We start from the raw sequence: 26634 nt of genomic DNA, 5'->3' as shown, positions 1-26634 counted from the left end.
TTATTCTATAAGCCAGCATCTCACAAGACCGTTCAAAGTTTCATTTAAGCTGCTTTTCCCTCCCAGGGGAAAAGCTTTGAGAGAGGACTTCATGCAGGACCTTGGAGAAGGCGGGGGTTCAACTATAACTTACTGGAAATGACGCTGCCTTTTAGCTGTCCTACCAAAGGTGCTGGTTCTCAGTGTTTCAAGATATTTTAGGATCTAGAGAGCCAGCTCAGCAGTTAAGAATGTTCGTTGCTCTTCTACAAGACCCGAGTTAGGTTCCCAGCACTCACACTGAGTGGCTCACAACTGCCTGTAACTTTAGCTCCAAGAGGATATGACACCTCTGGCCTCCGAGGACACCTTAACTTCTTGCATATACTCACACACAGATACACATGGTTAACAATAAAAAAGCTGAGTCTTTAAGGCTAAATTGAAAGATATGCAGGGCTGGAGAGATGGCTCAGAGGTTAAGAGCACACTGGCTGTTCTTCCAAAGGTCCTGAGTTCAATTCCCAGCAACCACATGGTGGCTCATAGCCAGCTATAGTGATATCTGGTGCCCTCTTCTGGCCTTCAGGTGCCTGCAGGCAGAATACTGTATAAATAATAAATACATCTTTAAAAAAAAAAAAGAAAGAAAGATATGCCAGCTGGACAGAGTGACATTTGGGAGGTTGAGGCAGGAGGACCATGAATCTTAGCCCAGCCTAGGCTTCACAACACGACCACATTTGAAAATCAGAGCAGTGCAGTGCTGGAGGGATGGCTCAGAGGTTAAGAGCACTGGCTGCTCTTCCAAAGGTCCTGAGTTAAATTCCCATCAACCACATGGTGGCTCAGAACCATATATTATGAAATCTGGTGCCATCTTCTGGTGTGCAGGTGTCCATGTAGGCAGAACACTGCATACATATACATTTTTCTGGCGTTTAAGATAACTGGGCCTATAAGATGACCCCCAACTTTTCCAGTTAAAATATAGAGTTTGGAGTATACTCACCATATAAGACTACCCCTCTTTCAATGCACAACCTGTGCAGCAGATTTGGGCATGTGTCTATTTTTTGGGGTTAAAATGTTGTCTTATATGTTGGAAAATACAGTAAGTCTTTAAAAAGAGAGAAACTCAGGGCAGTGATGGAGTCTGAATCCTGTCTCTCTCTCTTCAAGCCCCCTCTCTATGGCATGACCTCCAACCTCCCTTGTTATGGCCATTTCCACACCTCCACATGGGCATTGCCTCCCACTCAGTTCACTGAAGAAGCCTGCTCACTGGCCCCTGGCATTTGTCTTAGCTCTCCAGACTGTTTTCCTGCAGCAGCCCCCAGACCGTCGCACCCCGTAGCTCTCTGTAGCTCTCAGGTCTCCCAGCAAACAGCAATGGTTCTGTCTGACAGTATCCTCAACCCTGTCCTCTGACCTCATCTCTCTTTGCCTTCCCCTTCACTGCTTCCTGCTCTAACTACTCGGACCTCTAACTGCTTCTCAAATGCTCTTCCCATGCTTTCTCCATGGTTTCCCACTTACTATGTTTTCTTGGAACATGTCTTCCCACAGAAACCTCTGTGCATCCCTCACTCGCCTCCTTTAGGCCTTCACTCAATCATCCCCTGTCAATGTGTCCTTAATTACTCTGTTTAAAGCTGTATTTGTGTGTGTGCTTGTGTGTGTGTCTGTGTGTGTGTGTGTGTGTGTGTGTGTGTGTGTGTGTGAGAGAGAGAGAGAGAGAGAGAGAGAGAGAGAGAGAGAGAGAGAGAGAGATGCCCCATTTGTAGCTGAGCACTCCACCCTTTGCACCTTAACCAGTTATGAGTTTCTGCATTAACCATCCCTCATTGCACTAAACAACTTCTCTGATGAGGTCTGAGAGCTACACTAATCTGTCGGTGTAGAGATATAAATTTAGAAGGCAATTTGACATTGCGTCCATTTAGCAGAGTGATAATAGTAGGTTCACCCCTGGGGCATGTGAGCTCACAAGCCATTTGTCTTGGCCAGATTTACAGTACCAGGCATGTATTTCCTCCTGTGGAACAGCTCACAAATCCAATAGAAAGCAGTTGGTTATCACCATAATGTTTTACACCCATGGGCGTATCTTCCCATGCTGGTCATTACTATAATTCACAGGGCTCACAGCTGAGTAAAACTCTCCCCTAGAAACCCCCCCCCCCCGTAGGCCCTCTGCACTCCAATGGCGTACATCTATGAGTATATGGACAGCACGCACAAGGCAGACTTGGTGAGTTACTTTATTTTTTAAAGCGAGGACACAAAATTGGGAAGATGTGTGCCATGGGGACGTGTGGATCTGAGAGAAATTAGGAGAGAGTTGGGGGGGAGGGGAAGTAAAGATAATGAAAATCTTTGTAAGACATCCTCAAAGAACTAATAAAAATATATCCTTTAAAAGTTACACCTAGTCAAGTGTAGAGGTACAATCCAAGCACCCAAGAGGTGGAAACAGAAAAGTCATGACTTGGAGACCAGTCTGAGCTATGAGGTGAAGCCATCTCAACAAACAGAAACTGCACCACACACCCTGTCCCCATGCTGTTTTTACTCTCTCCAGAGATGATTCAACATGCCTTTCAGTTGGCCTACTTAGCTCACTCTGAATCTTCCTTTCCAGACGTTAGTCCCAGGATAACAAGGGCCCTTCTGTTTGGTTTCACTGCCAAATCCCAGGATTCTAACAAAATTTCCAACCCCAAATAAAAGTGTGCAAAAGGACATTGGATATGTGAGTAAACACAGGCGCACATTGATGGATGATCTGCTGTGCTGTTCTGTCTGTAAGTTCCCATGGATACGCTCAACTGTAGACCCAGAGCTTGAATGCGTTTGTACTCTGTGGTAAACTATTCTAGACAGACAAGAAGAAATCCTCCTGCCATCCTGACACTTAGGAGACGGATGCAGGAGAATCATCAGTTCAAGGCCCTAAGCTACATAGAGAGTCTCTGCCTAAAAGAAAACAAGAGGAGGTGGAGGAGGGGTGGGGGGAAGAAGAAGAGGAAGAGAAGGAGAAAGAGGTATAAAAGAAGGAGGTGGGGGAGGACCTTCTCTTCGAGGATGGAGTTGCTAAGGGCAGAACACAGAATAAGCCTCGACTTTCTTGCCTAAGTGCTCATTCCTCTAAGCCAAAATGGTGAAATGAGGCTGCTTACACCAGCATTCTAAAAGGGCCCTGCTTCATAGCATCACAAGGGAAACTGAGCCAAGGGCCATCTCAGGCGGCGGCAGCAGCAAGAGAGGGAAAGACCTCAGTGGCTGACCAGGGTGTCACTGGCACCAATCAGCTTGGAGATGCTCATGGATTCTGGGGATGCCTTCGGCTGGCTTTTTGAGTGTGACAACAATCCAGGAGGCATTCCTGGGGGAAGAAGAGGGAAAATAAGTGAGAAAGGATTGCAATATCAATTGGGCAAGCTCCTATGGTCATCCACTGGGCAGAATGAGCAGGAAGCACCCTCCAGCAAGGCCCACTGCACAACTTCCATTGCAACCTTTCAGTCATCCAAACTTCTCACAGGAAAAAATTTTTTTCATTAGCCTTCACATGCGAGAGCGCCACTTGATTCTAACGTGTGCGTGTTCATCAAACTTTCACGGTGCGTACATTTTCTATCTTGGCAGTTGTATGGAACCACCCACTAGAAGCGTGCCAAGTGGCACTGCCTTCTTCTCATGCCTTCTACTGAATCTCTATGTCCCCGCCCCCCCACCCCCCGCAGGGGAGTTACACTTTCCAGAGACGCATCCATTTTGTTTTATTGATTTAAAGTTCTGCTTCTTGATTTGATTAATCAATCCCGCTGGCTTTTTGCTTCATGATTAATGTGCAGCTCTTATCCGCATTAATTGCTTCCTCCCTTTGTACTCTCATTCCTCTGTTCGTTTTCTACTTATTTTGACTTCTTAATTCAATTATATTTTCCATTTTTAAACATGTAAGCATGTTTATTTTAGTAACAGCAGCTTTAGATTATGGATTTTTGCTAAAAATAAAAATAATTTTGCTAAAAAATCAAATATATTTTTATACAGGGTCCCATTGTCTTAAGTATCTAAATGGTCTACCATAGAAGTATTGATTTCCATTTTAATAAAAAGCATATTTTATGTTACTTAATTTGCAAGTTGCTATCATCTGTCTTTAGCCATGTTCTTGCTAGTGTGATCAAAAGTAACATTTATGCGTTCTTTTTCTGTACTTTTATTTTTGAGATTATAGTATAATTACATCATTTCTCCATTCCCTTCCTCCAAACCTTCCCATATATCCTTCCTTGGTCTCTTTCAAATCCGTGGCCTCCTTTTTCATTAATTGTCATGGTATATATGTATGGTGCGCTGAGGAAGGTTGCTCCTCCCACTCTCAGCCTTCCTCGGTTCCCTTAACCAATTGGTGCGCTGAGGAGGGTTGCTCCTCCCACTCTCAGCCTTCCTCGGTTCCCTTAACCAATTGGTGCGCTAAGGAGGGTTGCTCCTCCCACTCTCAGCCTTCCTCGGTTCCCTTAACCAATTGGTGCGCTGAGGAAGGCTGCTCCTCCCACTCTCAGCCTTCCTCGGTTCCCTTAACCAATTGGTGCGCTGAGGAAGGTTGCTCCTCCCACTCTCAGCATTCCTCGGTTTCCTGAAGTTTTTCACATTGGGTTGAGGCCGGACTTTTCCTCATCCACTCCTGCATGTCTACTGTTGTTCTTGTTCAGGTCACGTCTGGCCAGTCATGTTGGTGAGATGTTATGGGTGGAGCTCCTGACATTCCTAGGAGGCACAATGTCACAGAAAGTTCCCTGGTCCTCGATCTGCTAATCTTTCCATCCCCCATCTGCACTGTTCCCTGGACCGTGGGAGCATGGATTTCTCCATAAACTGGTACAGATACGATATTAGTCAGGATGGGGGCAAGTACAGCTACAATAACAACCAACTTAAAAGATGACAGCGGCTTAAATGACAAAGATTCGCCTTGTTTGTGGTCCACGTTCACAGAGGCTAAGGAGGAGATTCTCATCAGCGATAATCTGCCTCAGTCCCTGAGGCTTAAAGCCACTTCTATGTCCATCTCATTGATGAAAGGGAACTCAGAAGCATGAGCTCAGCAGAGCATAGAGACCTTATCCTAGGGAAAGACGGTCCCATGGGTCTTTGTGCTCAGCAGATGTTTCTGCAGGACTGTGGAGATGCAGCCTCCTGAGTTCCAGGGATGGTCTGGCAGTGTTGTGATCCACTCCATCCAATTTTCAGTCCCTTACTTCCCACCCGGAAGTAGCCAATGAGACTCATATATGCATGGAAGCTAGGACTAGCCACACACCTCAGTGGCTGAGGAACTTGCCACCGAGCCTGACAACCCGAGTTTGATCCCCAGGATCCAGATGCTGGAAGAACCGATTCCTGCAAGCTGTCCTCCGACCTTCACACATGCACTGGAGCGCATGTGTCCTCATACACCCACACAAGATAAATAAAATGTCACTTTAAAATGTTTTCCATACGTGGAAATGATTGGGGTTCCTGAGGACACTTCGCTCTTCTGATATTGAGGCTGATTTGTCTCCCTATGGGAAGAAAGCCAAGAGAAATTTCCAACTGTTGACCTGCTGAGCTTCAAAACCAACACCTAAAGTGCCTGCTCCCAGATTCTCATATGGAGAAAAACCAACCTCGTGCTTGCACAAAGCACTGTGGCTGGGCTTCTCACTTTCATCTGAAAGCATTTCTGCCTGATAAAAAGAACTCAGTGTGCAAACAAGAAATACAATTCCCATCTTCAGTGAATAACAATCCTTTGAACATATTCTGTGGCTGACTGAAAGGAATGCTAAGTGCACATCTGTAACCACGGAGCAGAGTGTCTAAGCATCCAGCTTACCGCTGCTATATTAAAAATGTGAAACAGGATTCCTAAAGTGTGGCAGTTGTTGAACTGACTGACTGGCCAAAAACAGTCCGTGGTACTTTTTATTTACATATAGGAACATTTCTATAAAAATACATCACTCATTTTCATTACAAAAAATATTTTTCCTACAAGACCCCTATTTCATCAAAGGTGTGTTTATATCAACAGTATTTTAGCTACTTTTCTGTGGTGTTATTGATTCGCTACTGGTTTTTGATATTTTTAAACAATTGAGATATAATTTGCACATCAGATATTTCACCCACTTAAAGTGTACAATTCGTTATGGTTTTTAGTATAGTCACAAAGTTGTGAAGATGCTACTTGCTTTAGTTGGGGTTTCTATTTCAGTGATAAGACACCATGACCAAAGATCTTGGGGAGAGAAAGGGTTGTACGGTTTATGCTTCGGCATCACAGTTCACCACAAAACAAAGTCAGGACAGGAAGTCAGGCAGGGCGGGGACCCGGGACAGGAAGTCAAGCAGGCCGAGGACCTGGAGGCTGATGCAGAGGCCGTGGAGGGTGCTGCTTACTAACTTACTCCTCATGGCTTGCTCAGCCTATTTTCTTATGGAACCCAGGACCACCAGCCCAGGGATGATACCATCTAGGATGGGCTGGACCCTCCCTCACAAATCACAAATTAATAAAATGCCCTCAGTCTTGCCTGATTTTATGGAGGCATTTTCTCAATTGAGGCTCCCTTCTCTTTAATGGCTCTGGCTTGTGTCAAGTTGACATAAAACTAGCCAGTACAACTGACCCCTTCTCAATTTGACACACAAATGCATCACTGTTAAGTCACAACATTTTCTTTCTTGTTCATCCTGAAGATGACACATTAATATCAATATTACAAATTATAACATTTTACAAACTTAAAAAGACCCATAGCCTTTACAAATCTAAACACTTTAAAATTCAGTCTTTTTACAATCCCAAGTCTTTTTTAAAACCCGAAATTTCTTTAAAACTTCAGTGTCTCAAATGTGGCTCCTGTAAAAATCAAAAAATAAATTAAATACATCCTTTCTTCAAGAAAGGAGAACTAGTCACAATCAAACCAAAGCAAAAACAAACTCCAACAGCCCAAATAACTCAAGACACAATGTCTGGGATCCACTCAGGATCTCCTGGGCTCCTCCAAAGGGCTTGGGTCACTTCTCAACCTCTGCTGTCTGCAGCACACGCAGCTTGTCTCCTAGCCTCTGGTGGATCCACTTCACAGCTGGTCATGCCACAGCACTGACATCTCCAAAGTACTGGGGGTCTTCTGCCACAACTGGGCTGCACTTTCACCAACAGCCTCCTTTCCTATGTTCTCTTCATGGTGCCAAGCCTTAACTTCTTTGCATGACGCCATCAGTCCTAGGCCTTCAACTTTCACTGAGGCTGCACCATCACCTGTGGCCTCTCACAGTGCCAAGCCTCAGCTGCTCTCCATGACCCCTTCATGCCTTCAAAAACAGTACCGCCTGGGTGACTCTTACACTACCAAGTTCAGCTGCCAGTACAAGGTACAGCATTAGGCACCTGCACAGCTTCTGTGTGCTGACCTAGAGGAAACATCATTTCCCAGAAGATTTCACCCCAGTGATGCCGGTCTCTTAATTGCCAGTAATTTCCTGTCTCCAGCTAACTGGCACCAATTGTCCCAGTAACAGAAAGGCTTCATTTTACTGGTGCTGGCCTCTTGTTAATCATGACTGACTCTTCAGCCCCAACTGGCCGAAACAACAGAATCTTAATTCAAAATAGCAAATGGCCCTGATAGAGTCTTTAATTGTCCCTCTGGAACTTTCCAAGCCAGGCCTCCATCCTCTGCACTGCTCTCAGCATTCTCATCTTCCAAGCTCCTAACTAACATCCCTTTGAGTTCTTAACGCTCAATGGCTCCTCTAGCCCGAAGTTCCAAAGTCCTTCCACAGTCCTCCCCAAAACATGCTCTGGTCTGTCACAGCAATAGCTTACCATGGTGGTACCAACTTGTTTCAGCTATGGTTTCTATTGCTCTGATGAAACACCATGACCGAAACAACTTGGGGAGGAATGGGTTTATTTATTTATACTTCAGCATCACAGTTCACCATCAAAGGAAGTCAAAACAGAAGCTCCATCAGAGCAGAAACCTGGAGCGAGGAGCTGATGCAGAGGCCACGGAGGGGTGCTGCTTACTGGCTTGCTCCTCGGTGCTTGCTCAGCCTGCTTTCTTATAGAGCCCAGGACACAGTCTTTCTGTTTTAGTTCTTAGACTTGTATTTGATTATTGCTTATTTTGTTGTTGCTGCTGATGCTAAATTGAGACAGGATCTCACTTTAACCCACAGCAATCCTCCTGCTTTGGTCTTCTAAATGGTGTGATGAAGATGTGAGCCACCACACACGGCTCTCTACTTCTTAAAACATGAGTATTTGTGAGCAAAATCTTCTGTTTTAGCTACATTTCATAGATTTCTTATGTTTCACCAACTTTTCACTGATCTCAAAGTATGTTGTAACTTCCTTGTGGTCTTGTCATTTGCATATTCATTGTTGAGGGCTGTGCTATTTAATCCCCCACATATTTGTGAATTCGCTAAACTTCTGTTAATGATTTAAAATTTTGAATTACATTTGTGGAGTAGTGGGGGAGTCCACAGGTATGTCTGTGGAGGTCAGAAGACAACTTTCAGGAGTTTGTTCTCTCCTTCTACCACATGGGTCCCCAGCATCAAACTGGGGCCATAAGGCTCAGAAATAAAAACTCTCACCTACTGTAGCCCCACTCACGAGCTAGATTTGTTTGTTTGTTTGGTTGATTGATTGATATTGATTGATTTTGGCCAGGGTCTCAATAACAAAGCTCATGCTGTCCTTGAACTTGTATCCCCCTATCTTGGTCTTTCAGGGGTTCAGAGATGACAGCTGTGTACCAACTGGCCCAACTATTATCCACTTCTAGTCAGGCCGTTATAATGAGACTATATCCTATGAGTCCAATCCCTGTAAATACGTTATGGTTGCTTTTGGGGGTCTGTGTGATCTCCACTAGGGAACACCCCCGAGGGAACGGGTGAAGAACGTGTACCTGCTCTTGGTGGGCCGAGTGTTTCACAGCTGCCTACTAGAGTCCAGCTGCAGAAGACTGGTTCTGAATCTAGCAGCCTAGATCTACAGTGTTGTCAGACCTCAGTTCCCACACATGTATCTTCTATCTGGTCACTCTAGCTACCCCACTCTAAGCGGGGTATTGATGGTGTCCTTATTGCCCTCATTTGGCCAATACATTATGTTACCTTGGATCCCAGAACGGGGGAAAAAAAAAGCACGACTCTTTTCTGTCAATCAAAATAAAACTTTTTAAGAGACAGGGTACTAAAGTGCCCAAATCACTTCTGTTGAATTACCTATTTCATTCTCAGTTTGCCCATGTCTATTCCGTGCATTTTGGGGCTATGTGGACAGAGGAATAGGTGATTGGCATACCTTCCAACTGGGTCAGTCTTTTCAATGCCATGTCTCCCAGGCTCTGTTTTTTTGTTTGAAACTCCATGGCAAATCTGTCAGTCTGGTTGCTCCAGCTTCCTTCTTATCTTTCTCCTGTCGGATGAATTCCACTTTACAACCATCTTTGAGTCCAAAGTGCATCTCCTGTCAACAACACATATATGTTCCCCAATCCAGCCTGTAGGAGTTGGGTTTTTGGGGGGGAGTGTTCAATCCATTAGAATTTATGGGTATAACTGAAACCACAGGCTCCTGAATGCTAACTTCTCCGTTCTGTTTCATTTTTTTCTGGGAAAGTTGCCTTAAAGAAGCTATTTATATGTAGGTGGCATTTGTTCTGGAATGTCTGAGAGCATTTCTCTTTTTTTCTTTATATAAAAGACCAACAGTTTGGAAGACATACACCCTCAGGTCATTATCTTCCTCCTCGAAACTCTGAGCCTTCGGTATGTAGCATTGCTGGGAGCAATCCAGTACCACGTCATCACTTGTTCTTTTAACTGTCCACATTACCTCATTGAGTTTGGTTGGCTTTGGTTTAGTTTTTGAGACAGAGTCTCACAAAGCCCAGGCTGGCCTCATATTTGCTATGCAACTGAAGATGACCTTAATTTTCTGATCCTACTTCTCCCTTCCAAGTACTGGAGTTAAAGACACATGTGTAAACCATCTGTTTTATGCAGTTCTGGGGACCAAATCCAGGGTGTCATGCCTACTAGGCAAGTACTCCACCAGCTAAGCCACACCCCTAGTCCCTCATTTTTGGGTTTGTTTGTTTGTTTGTTTGTTTGTTTTGATGCTTGGCCTTGCTGTGAACCTCATGTTGGCCTCAAGCCTGAGATGTTCTTGTTTCTGCTATCTACATACTGAGATCACAGGCCATGTTCCATTTGTCTAACTAAAAGTCCATATCAATCATTGCAGACTTAAACACTAACAGTGGTCACCTAACTCTAGTGTTCATGTGGTTTAATGGTGTATTTAGAACTTACAGCAGCCTACAAGCATGTCCACGCAGAGCTGCAGGTTTTCGGTTTAGGGATCCCAAACATAGATGAAAGAACACTTCTGACCCCAAAACTTACGTCTTCTGATCAGGAAATTTTTTGGGGGGGGGTCTTGGTTATTTCTTCTCCGTCTACTTCATGATGTGTTTCTTTTAAACAGCTATCCAATCTTTTGATGTAGACTCCTATCTTACACTGTATTTTACAATACTGATTCTTTCTTTTGCCTGGTAGGTTCTAAGGACTAGGTTTCATAGGGTGTTTCTCATTCTCAGTATTCATGGGAGCCTCTATTTTTATACTAGTGAACTTTACATGTTGGGAAAGTTTTCATAAAAATAAGATAAAAAGAAACTTGAAATAGAAACCATGGAGGAACCCTGCCTGCTGGCTTACTGCTTGCTTAGCTTGTTTTCTTTATAGCCCATGACTAGCAGCCCAGGCAATGGTGTTGCCCACAGGCCAGACCCTCCTATATCAATTAACAATCAAGCGCACCCCAGGCTGTCTAATCTGGGCTATCCCTCACTTGAAACTCACTTCTCGGTTGTGTCACATTGACAGCCAAAAGTTAGTGGGTTTGTAGCGTTCAGTCAAGTGGTAGCTAGGTAACTACCTTGACCTACATGACTAACAGAGAAATATTTGGATTTCCCTACGTTGTTTGGGTCTGTATGAAGGGGAGGAAACCAGGTATTAGAAACTAATCTCTACGTAATGCAGACGATCTCTACTGTCATTATTATTCTTAATATTTTACTTTCCAGCATGATGGAACTAGGAAGAAATAAGGTGGAAAAAAGGCCACACAGCCACAAGACGATTGTCCCCCACCCTACATCACTGTCCCCCACCCGACATCACTGTCCCCCACCCTACATCACTGTCCCCCACCCGACATCACTGTCCCCCACCCTACATCACTGTCCCCCACCCTACATCACTGTCCTCCACCCTACATCACTGTCCCCCACCCTACATCACTGTCCCCCATTCTACATCACTGTCCCCCATTGTACATCACTGTCCCCCATTGTACATCACTGTCCCCATTCTACATCACTGTCCTCCACCCTACATCACTGTCCTCCACCCTACATCACTGTCCTCCACCCTACATCACTGTCCCCCACCCTACATCACTGTCCCCCACCCTACATCACTGTCCTCCACCCTACATCACTGTCCCCCATTGTACATCACTGTCCCCATTCTACATCACTGTCCTCCACCCTACATCACTGTCCTCCACCCTACATCACTGTCCTCCACCCTACATCACTGTCCCCCACCCTACATCACTGTCCCCCACCCTACATCACTGTCCTCCACCCTACATCACTGTCCTCCACCCTACATCACTGTCCCCCATTCTACATCACTGTCCTCCACCCTACATCACTGTCCCCCACCCTACATCACTGTCCTCCACCCTACATCACTGTCCTCCACCCTACATCACTGTCCCCCATTCTACATCACTGTCCTCCACCCTACATCACTGTCCCCCACCCTACATCACTGTCCCCCACCCTACATCACTGTCCCCCACCCTACATCACTGTCCTCCACCCTACATCACTGTCCCCCACCCTACATCACTGTCCTCCACCCTACATCACTGTCCCCCACCCTACATCACTGTCCTCCACCCTACATCACTGTCCCCCACCCTACATCACTGTCCCCCATTCTACATCACTGTCCCCCACCCTACATCACTGTCCTCCACCCTACATCACTGTCCTCCACCCTACATCACTGTCCTCCACCTTACATCACTGTCCCCCACCCTACATCACTGTCCCCCATTCTACATCACTGTCCTCCACCTTACATCACTGTCCCCCACCCTACATCACTGTCCTCCACCCTACATCACTGTCCCCCACCCTACATCACTGTCCTTCATTCTACATCACTGTCCTCCACCCTACATCACTGTCCTCCACCTTACATCACTGTCCTCCATCCTACATCACTGTCCCCCACCCTACATCACTGTCCCCCACCCTATATCACTGTCCTCCACCCTACATCACTGTCCCCCACCCTACATCACTGTCCCCCACCCTACATCACTGTCCCCCACCCTACATCACTGTCCTCCACCCTACATCACTGTCCTCCACCCTACATCACTGTCCTCCACCCTACATCACTGTCCCCCACCCTACATCACTGTCCTCCACCCTACATCACTGTCCTCCACCCTACATCACTGTCCCCCATTCTACATCACTGTCCCCCACCCTACATCACTGTCCTCCACCCTACATCACTGTCCTCCACCCTACATCACTGTCCTCCACCCTACATCACTGTCCTCCACCCTACATCACTGTCCCCCACCCTACATCACTGTCCCCCACCCTACATCACTGTCCTCCACCCTACATCACTGTCCTCCACCCTACATCACTGTCCCCCATTCTACATCACTGTCCTCCACCCTACATCACTGTCCCCCACCCTACATCACTGTCCTCCACCCTACATCACTGTCCTCCACCCTACATCACTGTCCCCCATTCTACATCACTGTCCTCCACCCTACATCACTGTCCCCCACCCTACATCACTGTCCCCCACCCTACATCACTGTCCTCCACCCTACATCACTGTCCCCCACCCTACATCACTGTCCTCCATTCTACATCACTGTCCCCCACCCTACATCACTGTCCCCCACCCTACATCACTGTCCTCCACCCTACATCACTGTCCTCCACCCTACATCACTGTCCTCCACCCTACATCACTGTCCTCCACCCTACATCACTGTCCTCCACCCTACATCACTGTCCTCCACCCTACATCACTGTCCCCCATTCTACATCACTGTCCCCCACCCTACATCACTGTCCTCCACCCTACATCACTGTCCCCACCCTACATCACTGTCCCCCACCCTACATCACTGTCTTCCACCCTACATCACTGTCCCCCATTCTACATCACTGTCCTCCACCCTACATCACTGTCCTCCACCCTACATCACTGTCCTCCACCCTACATCACTGTCCCCCACCCTACATCACTGTCCCCCACCCTACATCACTGTCTTCCACCCTACATCACTGTCCTCCACCCTACATCACTGTCCTCCACCCTACATCACTGTCCCCCATTCTACATCACTGTCCTCCACCCTACATCACTGTCCTCCACCCTACATCACTGTCCTCCACCCTACATCACTGTCTTCCACCCTACATCACTGTCTTCCACCCTACATCACTGTCCTCCACCCTACATCACTGTCCTCCACCCTACATCACTGTCCTCCACCCTACATCACTGTCCTCCACCCTACATCACTGTCCTCCACCCTACATCACTGTCCTCCATCCTACATCACTGTCCCCCACCCTACATCACTGTCTCCCACCCTACATCACTGTCCTCCACCCTACATCACTGTCCTCCACCCTACATCACTGTCCCCCACCCTACATCACTGTCTTCCACCCTACATCACTGTCCTCCACCCTACATCACTGTCCTCCACCCTACATCACTGTCCCCCATTCTACATCACTGTCCTCCACCCTACATCACTGTCCTCCACCCTACATCACTGTCCTCCACCCTACATCACTGTCTTCCACCCTACATCACTGTCCTCCACCCTACATCACTGTCCTCCACCCTACATCACTGTCCTCCACCCTACATCACTGTCCTCCACCCTACATCACTGTCTTCCACCCTACATCACTGTCCTCCACCCTACATCACTGTCCTCCACCCTACATCACTGTCCTCCACCCTACATCACTGTCCTCCACCCTACATCACTGTCCTCCATCCTACATCACTGTCCTCCACCCTACATCACTGTCCTCCACCCTACATCACTGTCCTCCATCCTACATCACTGTCCTCCACCCTACATCACTGTCCCCCACCCTACATCACTGCCCTGCATCCTACATTACTGTCTTCCACCCTACATCACTGTCCTCTACCCTACATCACTGTCCCCTCCCTACATCACTGTCCTCCACCCTACATCACTGTCATCCACCCTACATCACTGTCCCCCTCCCTACATCACTGTCCTCCACCCTACATCACTGTCCCCCACCCTACATCACTGCCCTGCATCCTACATCACTGTCTTCCACCCTACATCACTGTCCTCTACCCTACATCACTGTCCTCTATGGCTCCCGTGAATCCGTCTAACTTAGTCATCTCCTCCTCAGTACTCCACAGAGGACTGCATTCCAACACTAAATAGTCGTGCCATCAGCAGGGATTCTCAACTGTAACTGCATAGGGGAACCACGTCTCGATCCTGGCTGGGGACTCAAACACAGGTCCTCATGCTTGCATGGCAAGCACGTTGCTACTTGATCCATCTTCCCATCCAGATGACATAGATGTCTCCCCACACCTTCCCCAAGTCAACAAGCCCCCAGTTCTCTTCTCAAAACTTCAGCCTTTGTCAACATGGCAATAGGCCAAGTCTCTGTGTTTTATATCCCTTCCTTAACCACTCACTTGGATAAAGACAGACAGTAACAGCCTGTCTTGGTATAAGGGAATAGCTACAAAAGTAATAATCAATTTGCTCCAGGTCACAAAATTATCAGACTGAGTTTTGAACACAGAGTACCAGGCTTCAAGCTCCATAACTTCAGCCACAATGCCAGAGCATTTTTGCTGCAGAAATGGGGTGGCTCCATCGACTTCTATGACCCTAGAAGAGGAGCTGGATGCAAAATTGCTTGTTTGGGATGATGGTTTGTGAGGCATCTAAAGATACTGAGAAACTTGGACTCAACATCCCAAGGTGTGAAGCCACAGATCATGCTTAGCTCCACTGAGTTTTCCATGTTCCCAGGTGATTCTACTCTGGAGCCTATAAAACATCCCGCCCTAATCTGATTTCCGAGACGGGGCTTCCTTCCTTCTTCTCTGTGCCCAGGCAGCTCATTGAACACAAGCCACCCATCTGTGACCACAATGGCTTTGGATCTCACCTGACATGTAGGCATCAAGGTCCTGCTACACAGGTGGAGCCAGCCCACAGGGAGAGACGAGCTGCTAAAGTCCATTATCCTGGGTACAATGGCTCAGGGGGGCTTGTTCAGGGAACACAACAGTGGCTGTTAAGTAGAAAGCACCGTGGTCTTCACCCTCTTGTTATTCCCTCGCTACACTGTCACTCTGACAAGCCCTGCCTGACACAAGGGCATTAATTTTTCATGCTGCCCTGCTGCAGACACACAGATTGGATTGGGGCTATGATGGATGAAATGCGGATGCAACTGGGAGTCCAGAGATGCCAAGCTACAGGTCGTACCATGCTCTGCCTCGGCCTCTTGTCCCCACGATGCTGTTGGCTGCTGCTTTACATGCACTCCCGTGGCTCCACAGAGCCAGAGGTGACCGCTGAGGGGAGGGAATACAATATTCCCAGCTGGTAACAGGAAAGTTGATTAAGAAAAATTCACTCCCTCTATCTGGTTGCTGATCTCCTGTTTATCTTCATTTGGACCATCCTGGGTAGATGTGTTTTAATTGCAAGCCATTTCCATTCTTTTTTCCAGAAGCAGGCAGGGCATACATTATAAAATAAATAAATGATTAAGAAACATCTAATTATTGTTATTAGTTTCTTACTTGGAGGGACTTCCACGCTGCTGCTTATTAAAGTCATTCATCAAGGAGCCACTGTGCCCTTTCCAGAGGCACTGCTCCCAGGACCAACATAGGACTGGCTGTCTCATGCCGCACGTGGGGCTTAATAAACATGGGCAATATTGATGGCTGCGAATTCCTCCCTCAGCCTAAGCTCCAGGATGATGGATTGATGCTTCTTAAACATGGAGACTATTTCTCTGGCCATTCATCAGCCCTACCACAAATACAGGTGTCAGCCTGAGCCGACGTCAGACTCTAACTGCCTCCCCCAGAGCACAGAGAGAGAGAGAGAGAGAAGCCTGCATTTCCCACCCAGGGACCTCATCAATTTTTCATGCACTGCAATCCCCTGACTTGTTAAATATTTATAACAATGTCATTATTTACCAAACAAGCTACCCGGCTGCGTCAGAGCCCCCCAGAGAAAAGACTCAGGAGTGTAGAGCAGGGCCCTCCCTCTGAAAGACCTTCGGGACAAGGGTGGTTGGGCCTGGCAAGCAAGTCTCTTTGCCTTTCTTCTAATACGTGTCCTGAGGAATCGATAAAACTTTGGGACAGGTGGTTTCAGGGATGGAAGTCAGCCCCCAACTGAAGACCACAGCATTATGAAACTAAGAGCAGTTGAGTCATGGTTGGTTCTGGCTATTGGGCCTGTCACGCTGACCTTATTAGTCCCCAGATCTGTCCTTCATTCATTCCTCCCTATAACACCAAGGTCAAGAGCTGTGTGACTCTTCCTGGTCACAGAAGATGATAAGCCTTCAGGACAGCACAGAACCTCAGCCATTCCACAAAGATTTCCTGACCAGAGACAGAGACCAGAAATGGGCTGGCGATGTGGCTGCCTCCCTGAATGAAGTGCTTCCTCCAGGTGCCTTTGTGACAAAGTCCATCCACCTGACCTTGGTGTGAGTGTCAGACACTTCCTTCGCCTTGCTTGCTATTCTGGTGCAGGCTCTAGGCTAGTGGTTCTCAACCCCTTTAGGGGAGGTTGAATATCAGATATCCTTCATTACAATTCATAACTGTAGCAACAAGATGACTTTACAGTTGGATGTCACCATAACATGCATGAGGAGCTGTATTAAAGGGTCACAGCATTCAGAAGGTTGAGAACCACTGTGCTAGAGCCAGCTCCTACTCAGTGGGAAGGGAGGTTCTGAGGAACATTTACTTCTTGGTGTATGGGGAAATGGGGAGGAGCTAGGGGAGGGAAACTGGTGATCAGTATATATTATACTGGGGGGGGGGGAGAAAGAGAGAAACCTAGGTGAAAAGGATCCTACTTTTTTCATCTGGGTGTTATCTCATATTCAGAACTATGACAGTCACTAAGGACAAATTTGAAGACAAAGCCTAGTGTACTAAGCAGAGAAAAAAAATTAATTCTCTCAGTCCTTGGTGACATAGGTGGGGGCCAAGCTTCCTGGCACCTGCTATGCCTCTGGACTTTTAATGAAGAGTTTTTGTTTTCTTTTCTTGAAAACAGATTTTTTTCATACAACATATTCTGATTCCCCACCTCCCCTCTCATCTAGATCCACACCCTTAGGGTGTCACTCCTTAGGGTAAAACAAACAAACAAACAAACAAAAACACCCAGACACTTGAAGAATAATAATGAAATACAATAATAAATAAAATACAAACAGATCAGAATAGGATAAAAACAACCAAACAAGAAAAAAAAAGCCAAAGAAAAAGCAGAAGAAATGCATGAAGATTCATTGCACACACAAGAATCTCTTAAAATCACAAAACTGGAAGCCGTAAGATATAAAAGATATTTGCAAAGGAGCTGTAAGACATGAAGGTGGGGGGGAACCACCACTAACAAAAAAAGCCCTACTTAACACTATGAGACAAAACCTCCAAAGTTGCCATTGAGTTCGTTTTCTGTTGACCTTCTACTGCTGGGCATGGGGCCTACCCTTAAGAGTGATTTGTTTCTAGAAAAGATTGTTCTGAGTGAGGTAACCCAGACCCAGAAAGATCTGCATGGTATGTACTCACTTATAAGCAGATATTAGCCATAATAGTACAAGATACCTATACTACAATTCACAGACCCAAAGAAGCTAAGTAACAAGGAGGGCCCAAGGAAAGATGCTCGAATCTCACTCAGAAAGGGAAATAGAATAAATGGTGGAAGTGGTTGAAGGGAGGGAGCAGGATAGGAGAGGGGGTACTGAGAGAAATGAGGTTGGGGATCAGATATGGGGAGAGGGGAAGCGGAAGGACAGAGGGCTTGCTGAGAGAAGAGAAACCACAGCTGGGGGCATCTTGGAGACAAGCTGGAGACCTATTACAAGGTAGGCCCCTGGGAGGATATGAAGATGACTCTAGCTGAACTTACTAATAACAGCAGTCATGAAGAGTGAAGAGGGCACCTTCTAACCAGACATGGGTAGAGGGAGGGAACACCAACCCACCTACAAAGCTTCGAACCAAAATTTGCCCTGCCTGCAAGATGTGCAGGGATAAATATAGAGCAGAGATTGAGAGAATATCCAACCAATGCCTGGCCCAAACTGAGACCTACACCAAGGGCAAGAGCCAACCACTGACACTATTAATGACACTGCTATGTTTGCAGAAGAGAGCCTAGTGTAACTGTCCTCTGAGAGGCTCCACCCAGCAATGGATCAAAGCAGACACTGAGACTCACAACCAAACATTTGGCAAAGTAAAAGGAGCCTTGAGGAAGAGTGAGGTGAAGGATAGAAGGACCTGCAGGGGATAGGAATTCAAAAGGAAGACCAACAGAGCCAACTAATTTGAGCGCAGGGGAGGGCTTGAGGAGGCAGAAGCACCAACCAAGGACCATGCATAAACTGGACCTATGTCCCCTATACATATATACCTGATGGGCAGCTTGGTCTTCATGTGGGTCCCGTAGTCTGTCTCTGACTAGGGGCTGGCTCTGGCAAAGACTCTGTTGCCTGCTTTTTAATCACTTCCCCTTAGCCAGGCTGCCATGCCAGACCACCGAGGAAGAGCATATGCTCAGTCCTGATGGAGTTTGATGTGCTAGGGTAGGTTGGGGTGGGGGGGGGCGACCCTTTTCTGATGGGTAGGGCAGAGGGAAGCAGGAAGGATAGTGGGACCAGGAGGAGAGGAGGGAGGGGGCTATGGTTAGGATGTAAAGTGAATTAATTAAGTAAGTAAGTAATTTAAAAAAGAGTGATTTGTTTCCCCCAGTGAAACCATAATCCTTTGGGGGAAAACTAATATTTCATCTGCAATTAGCTACCAATTGGAAATAGCTTCGGGTTAAGGATGGGGACATGTGTCCTCTTCTTTCAGCTCTAGAGCCCCATGTAGTGCAGAACTGGGTGAGCCTATGCATGCTGCCACAGTCTCCGTGAGTTCTTATGTGCACCAGCCCTGTTGTGTCTAGAAGGCCTTGACTTCTTCATGTCCCCCATTCCTTCTGGCTCTTTCTACCTCCTCTTCTGCTGTTTCCTGAGCCCTGAGAGGAGGGATTTGATGGAGACATCCCTTTTAGGGCAGAGTGTTCCAAGGTTGAAGAGAGGGTTTTAAACCTGTCCTCTTCCCTTAGAATGTCATGGTAATAAAAAAAGCATCATAGGCAAGACCCACTCAGATAGATGATGGGTCCAAGATCTGGGGAGAAATGGGGTGTTTTTATGGTCAGGAGATATGATGCTGAAGAAAGGGAGGCTAACCATTTCATAATGGTGACATTCACCAAGTAGTAACAGTCATGATAAATGCTTTGTTATGCCTTCAGAAGCACTAAGCAAAGCACTCTATTTTTGTGGGAGTCTCCTCCCAAAATGCAGAACCTTAATCAGTTCATGAGAAGATATAAATAAGACATGCCCTAATTTAAAAGACATGCTGTACATGGCTCAGACATGTCAAGTGTCAAGGTCATGAAAAGCTGAGAAGCCACAAGACAACTAGATGCGACATGGTATCAGATATGGGTTCTTAGACAGCAAACAAACAAACAAACAAACAACAACAAAACCCAAACACACAAATAAAACAAACAAACAAACAAAAAACCCAACATTAGAAAGACAAACAGGTGAAATCCAACTGGAATCTGCATTGTGCCAACGTTAATGTCTGTGTTTGACCTTTGCAGTGTGGCCATGTAGACTGCCCCCAGGAGAAGCACAGCAAAGGATATGAAGGAAATCACTAAATAATCTTTACAACTTTTCTATAAATCTGAAAGCTTCCTCACTATTAAAAAAATACACACTCAAGAATATCCACTAGATTCTGTTACCAAATTGTGTAAGATCTATCAACTTCTGGATTTGCTGTAGTAAAAATTCCTCAGGGGTTACACAAAAAAGGATTGTCTTCTGGAAACCATATCACCACATGCACTTATAACTATTACTACATTTTCCTGTTTAATTGCCAAGTATTGGCATGCTAGATGAATAAAACCACATCTTTGAAACAAGACAGTTCAAATTCAGTTCCTAGCCAAGCTTTACCATGCATTGTCCCTATGACATGCCGTGCCATTATTTACTATCTCAGGGCCTCTGCACAAAAATTAAAATAACAAGCCTACTTTGCTTGGACAGTCAGTTACCTATTGATTGTTAAAGACATCTGCAATGGCACTTATCAAGGGGAAAACAGACAAAAGATCCGTTTTCATGGTAAGAACATCCCACTACTAAAGTCAGTGGACAAATCAGCAGTTTCCAAGTCCTCAAAATGCTTTAAAATGAAATGTAGTGATAAGCTGAAAAGACACCAAATAGAAGCTGTACTAGACTTGGTGATCCAAGGGCTTAGAGGTTCCGTTTGAGATGAGGAAGAAGTTGTGAAGTGAACATCAGTGGGAAATAAAATCCCTGGCCCACAAAGCATCACAGCCTGAGTCCCCAAAATCAGCTCTTATCGGGACTGATGAAAGGTGGTTCCAGCATCTGAACCCTGGTGCTCCCCATCTGCCCCAACCACCCATGGTGAAGTCTGGTTCTGTATGTGATGGTATGAAGAGGTGGGGCCTTTAGGAAATCATCATCCCATGAAGGGAGAGTCCTTATTAATGAGACACTAGTGTTATCTATCAGACACTAAGTATTTTATAACTAATATGTTTAAAGAAATTGTCCTTTTAAGAAGCGATGTGGGAGATCCAAGATGGCGGCGAGCAGTGTGGACTGTGTTTGAAAGCTCCAGTGAAGAATTCAGGGAATTGCACAGATTTCTGAGCCAGGAACACCAAGGTCCCCACACCACGGCAGCAGAAGTGCTCCACGGTTCGGAAAGACCAGGGTGCGGAAGACCTGTTTACCCCAGCACATGGGAGGAGCGAGGACTTTCTCGGATCAGAGCAGCAGCAGCAGAGACAGCAGTGCCACCAGCGGCTCCAGCGGCACCAGTGGCAGTGGCTGAGGTTTGCAGCTCAGAGCCTTCTAGTGGAGGTGATTGGTGTGGTGGACAGTGGGAGTTGCTGCGGGAGAGGGGACTCTGGACAGGATTTGGGTCGCATGGTGCCTTGAGACCCAAATTGGACTCAGCAGACAGTTCAGCCCCAGAGTCCTGGGTTTGCTCAGTGAGCTGTGCCATGGAGAAGCTGGCTCAGCTCCACAAGCAATTCGGCCTGAGGCACAGCTCCCCTGCTGTGACACAGGCTGGGCGGAGTGCTCACTTCCAGCCTAGGCTCCAGCTCAGCGCAGCCGCAGTTTCCCTGCTGTGACGCAAGCTGGGTGGAGCGCTCACTTTTACCCTAGGTGCTTGCTCAGCGCAGTCACAGTTTCCCTGCTGTGACGCAGGCTGGGTGGAGCGCTCACTTCCACGCTAGGCGCTTGCTCAGTGCAGTCGCAGTTCTCCTGCTGTGGCAGACGGTTCAGGCCCTGAGAAACTAGCTGAGCTCGACGCATGGTTCGGGCCCAGTATCCCTGGCTGGACTTGGCAGGGGACCCAAAAGGTTGTGGATACCTTGGCCTGATCCAACGCTTGTTCAGAGACCCAGAACGATTGCAGGACCCACAGCAAAGGGGAGCTAAGGATCACTGGCAGTGAGAGCCCAAAACTACAGGGCTAACCTCCTGCCATCCACACCAGTGAAGTATCAGGGCGTCCAGCCTACGGAAATCGTGAGAAAACAAGTGAATCTATCATCAGACTCCCTCCACCCAACTCTGGAAGTTACCCAACAAAAACAGAGATGGCAAGATGTCTAAAGGACAGCGTAAAAGCATACGCAAAAACCCCCAGAACAACATGGCGTCTCCAGTTCCCAGCTATCCCAAAGAAAACAACCCAGAGAACTCAAATACAACGGAAACACAAGAAAATGACCTCAAATCCTTGGTAATGAGGATGATAATGGAGGAAACAAATAAAATTCGAAATCAGATGCAGGAAGACGCAGAGAAGCAGGTGCGAGACATAAAAGAAGCACATAGAGTGGAACTGGAAAATTTTCAGGAAAATGTAAACAACCAGATGAAAGAAATCAAAAAATTCGTTCAAGATATGAAGATGAAAATGGATTCAATGATAAACACACAGACAGAAGAAAAACGAGAATGTGAGGCCTCAGAGAAGAAGGCGAATGACACAGTGCTGAGCTTTTCTAACAGAATCCAAAAGATGGAAGAACGAATCTCAAGTCTAGAAGATACAATAACAGATCTTGAAGCAACCATTAAAGAAAATGCCAAATCTGGAAAACTCCTGACACAAAACATCCAAGAAATTAAGAACACCATGAAAAGAAGAAATCTGAGGATAATAGGCATTGAAGAAAGAGAAGATATCAGACTCCAAGGCCCAGAAACTATTCTCAACAAAATCATAGAAGAGAATGTCCCCAATCTAAAGAAAGAGATGCCTATAAACATACAAGAGGCATACAGAACACCAAATAGAATTGACCAGAAAAGAAAAACTGCCCGTCACATAATAATCAAAACACAAAACATACAGAACAAAGAAAAAATATTAAAAGCTGCAAGGGAAAAGGGCCAAATAACATTTAATGGCAAACCTATCAGAATTACACCCGACTTCTCAGCAGAGACCATCAAAGCCAGAAGGGCCTGGACAGAGATCCTGCAAACCCTAAGAGACCACAGATGCCAGGCCTGACTACTTTACCCAGCAAAACTATCAATAACCATTGATGGAGAAAACAAAATATTCCATGACAAAACCAAATTCAAACAGTACCTATCCACAAATCCAGCTTTACAGAAGGTACTAGAAGAAAAACTCCATCCCAAAGGGTCAAGCTACAACCAAAACTATTCAGGAAATAGATAATTATACTATGGCAAAAACACAACTACACAAACGCTCGACTGGAACCAACATCAAAATTAAGACTCTTAATAGTAACTGGTCATTAATATCTCTCAACATCAATGGTCTCAATTCTCCAATAAAAAGACACAGACTAACTGACTGGGTGCATAAACAGGATCCAACATTCTTCTGCATTCAAGAAACACATCTCACCCATAATGATAGGCATTACCTCAGGATAAAAGGTTGGAAAAAAATATTCCAAGCAAATGGTCACAAGAAGCAAGCAGGCGTAGCCATTTTAATATCGAACAAAATAGACTTTCAACCAAGATTAATCAAAAGGGATGAGGATGGACACTTCATACTCATCAAAGGTAAAGTCAACCAAGATGACATCACAATTCTGAACATCTATGCTCCCAATACAAGGGCACCCACATTTGTAAAAGATCTGCTAAAAAGGCTTAAACCACACATCGATCCCCACACAATAATAGTGGGAGACTTCAACACCCCACTCTCACTGAAGGACAAGTCATTGAAACAGAAACTAAGCCAAGAAATAACATCATTAACCAAGGCCATGGGTCAAATGGCTCTAACAGATATCTATAGAACCTTTCACCCAAACAAGAAAGAATATACCTTCTTCTCTGCACCCCACGGAACCTTCTCCAAAATTGATCACATCGTAGTTCACAAAGAAAGCCTCAACAGATACAAGAGGATTGAAATAATACTTTGTATCCTATCAGATCATCATGGGCTTAGGCTGCAATTCAACAACAACAGAAATAACAAAAAGCCTACACGTATGTGGAAACTAAACAACTCTCTGCTAAATGACACCTGGGTCAGGGAAGAAATAAAGAAAGAAATCAAGGAGTTTCTGAAATTCAATGAAAATGAAGGAACAACATACCCAAATTTGTGGGATACATTGAAAGCAGTAAGAGGAAAATTCATAGCACTAAGTGCCTTTAAAAAGAAATTGGAAGCATCGCAGATAAACACCTTAACGACACAACTGGAAGCCCTAGGAAAAAAAGAAGCAGAAACACCCAAAAGGAGTAGACGTCTGGAAATAATCAAACTCAGGGGTAAAATTAACAAATTAGAAACTAAGAAAACAGTCCAAAGAATCAACAAAACCAAGAGCTGGTTCTTTGAGAAAGTCAACAAGATAGACAGACCATTAGCCAAACTAACTAAAAGGCAGAGAGACAGTATTGAAATCAACAAAATCAGAAATGAAAAGGGAGACATAACAACAGACACTGAAGAAATACAAAGAATCATAAGATCCTACTTTGAAGGCATATATGCCACAAAATTTGAAAATCTAAGGGAAATGGACGATTTTCTTGATCAATTTCACTTGCCAAAGTTGAGTGAAGAACAGATAAACAAGCTAAATAGTCCCATTTCCCCTACAGAAATTGAAGTAATCATTGATAGTCTCCCAACCAAAAAAAGCCCAGGGCCAGATGATTTCAGTGCAGAATTCTACCAGACCTTCAAGGGCGAGCTAATACTGATACTCTTCAAGCTACTCCAAAAGATAGAAAGGGATGGAACATTACCAAATTCATTTTATGAGGCCATAGTCTCATTGATACCTAAACCTCACAAAGACTCAACAAAGAAAGAGAATTTCAGACCAATTTCTCTGATGAACATCGATGCAAAAATACTAAATAAAATACTTGCAAAACGAATACAAGAGCACATCAAAGATATCATTCATCATGACCAAGTAGACTTCATTCCAGGCATGCAGGGATGGTTTAATATACGGAAATCCATCAATGTAATCCACCACATAAACAAACTGAAAATAAAAAACCACATGATCATCTCTTTGGATGCAGAGAAAGCATTTGATAAAATCCAACACCCATTCATGTTTAAAGTTTTAGAGAGATCGGGAATACAAGGCACTTTCCTCAACATAATAAAGGCTATATATAGGAAGCCAATAGCCAAAATCAAAGTAAATGGTGAGATACTCAAGGAAATTCCTCTAAAATCAGGAACAAGGCAAGGCTGCCCACTCTCTCCATATCTCTTCAATATAGTACTCGAAGTTCTAGCCAGAGCAATAAGACAACAAAAGGAGATCAAGGGTATTCAAATGGGAAAGGAGGAAGTCAAATTATCCCTATTTGCAGATGATATGATAGTCTACATAAGTGACCCTCAAAATTCCACCAGAGAACTCCTACAGCTGATAAACACCTTCAGCAAATTGGCTGGATACAAAATTAACTCCAAAAAGTCTGTAGCCTTCCTATACACAAATGACAAGCTTGCAGAGGAAGAAATTAGGAAAACTACACCCTTCGCATTAGCCACAAGCAATATAAAGTACTTAGGAGTTACTCTAACTAAGCAAGTGAAGGACTTATTTGAAAAAAATTTCAAAACTCTAAAGAAAGAGATTGAAGATGGCATGAGAAGATGGAAGGATCTTCCTTGCTCATGGATCGGGAGAATTAACATAATAAAAATGGCCATCCTACCAAAAGCAATCTACAGATTCAATGCAATCCCCATCAAAATACCTACACACTTTTTTAAAGACATTGAAAGTTCAATTCTGAACTTCATATGGAAAAACAAAAAGCCCAGAATAGCTAAAACAATCTTGTACAATAAAAGGTGCTCTGGAGGAGTCTCCATACCTGATCTCAAACTGTACTATAAAGCAATAGTAATTAAAACAGCATGGCACTGGCACAGCAACAGGCTGGTTGATCAGTGGAATCGAATCGAAGACCCAGATATGAATCCGTACACATATGGTCACTTGATTTTCGACAAAGAAGCCAAATCCATTCGATGGAAAAGGGATAGCATCTTCAACAAATGGTGCTGGTCTAACTGGATGTCTATGTGTAAAAAAATGCAACTGGACTCATATTTGTCACCTTGTACAAAACTCAAATCCAAGTGGATTAAAGACCTCAACATAAAACCAGAGACACTAAGTCACTTAGAAGAAAAAATGGGAAAGAGCCTGGAACATATTGGCACAGGAGACAACTTCCTGAACAGAACACCAACAGCCCAGGCATTAATGTCCACAATTAATAAATGGGACCTCATGAGGCTGAGAAGCTTCTGTAAGGCAGGAGACACTGTCAAGAGAACAAAGTGACAGCCTACAGACTGGGAAAAGATCTTCACCAACCCTACATCTAACAAAGGTCTAGTATCCAAAATATATAAAGAACTCAAGAAATTAAACACCACCAAACCAAATAACTCAATTGAGAAATGGGGCTTGGAACTAAACAGAGAATTCTCAACAGAGGAATATCA

This window comes from Acomys minous (genome assembly GCF_964271855.1).
Source record: "Acomys minous genome assembly, chromosome: 2".
Classification (NCBI taxonomy): domain Eukaryota; kingdom Metazoa; phylum Chordata; class Mammalia; order Rodentia; family Muridae; genus Acomys; species Acomys minous.
Note: the sequence above shows the minus strand (reverse complement) of the source record.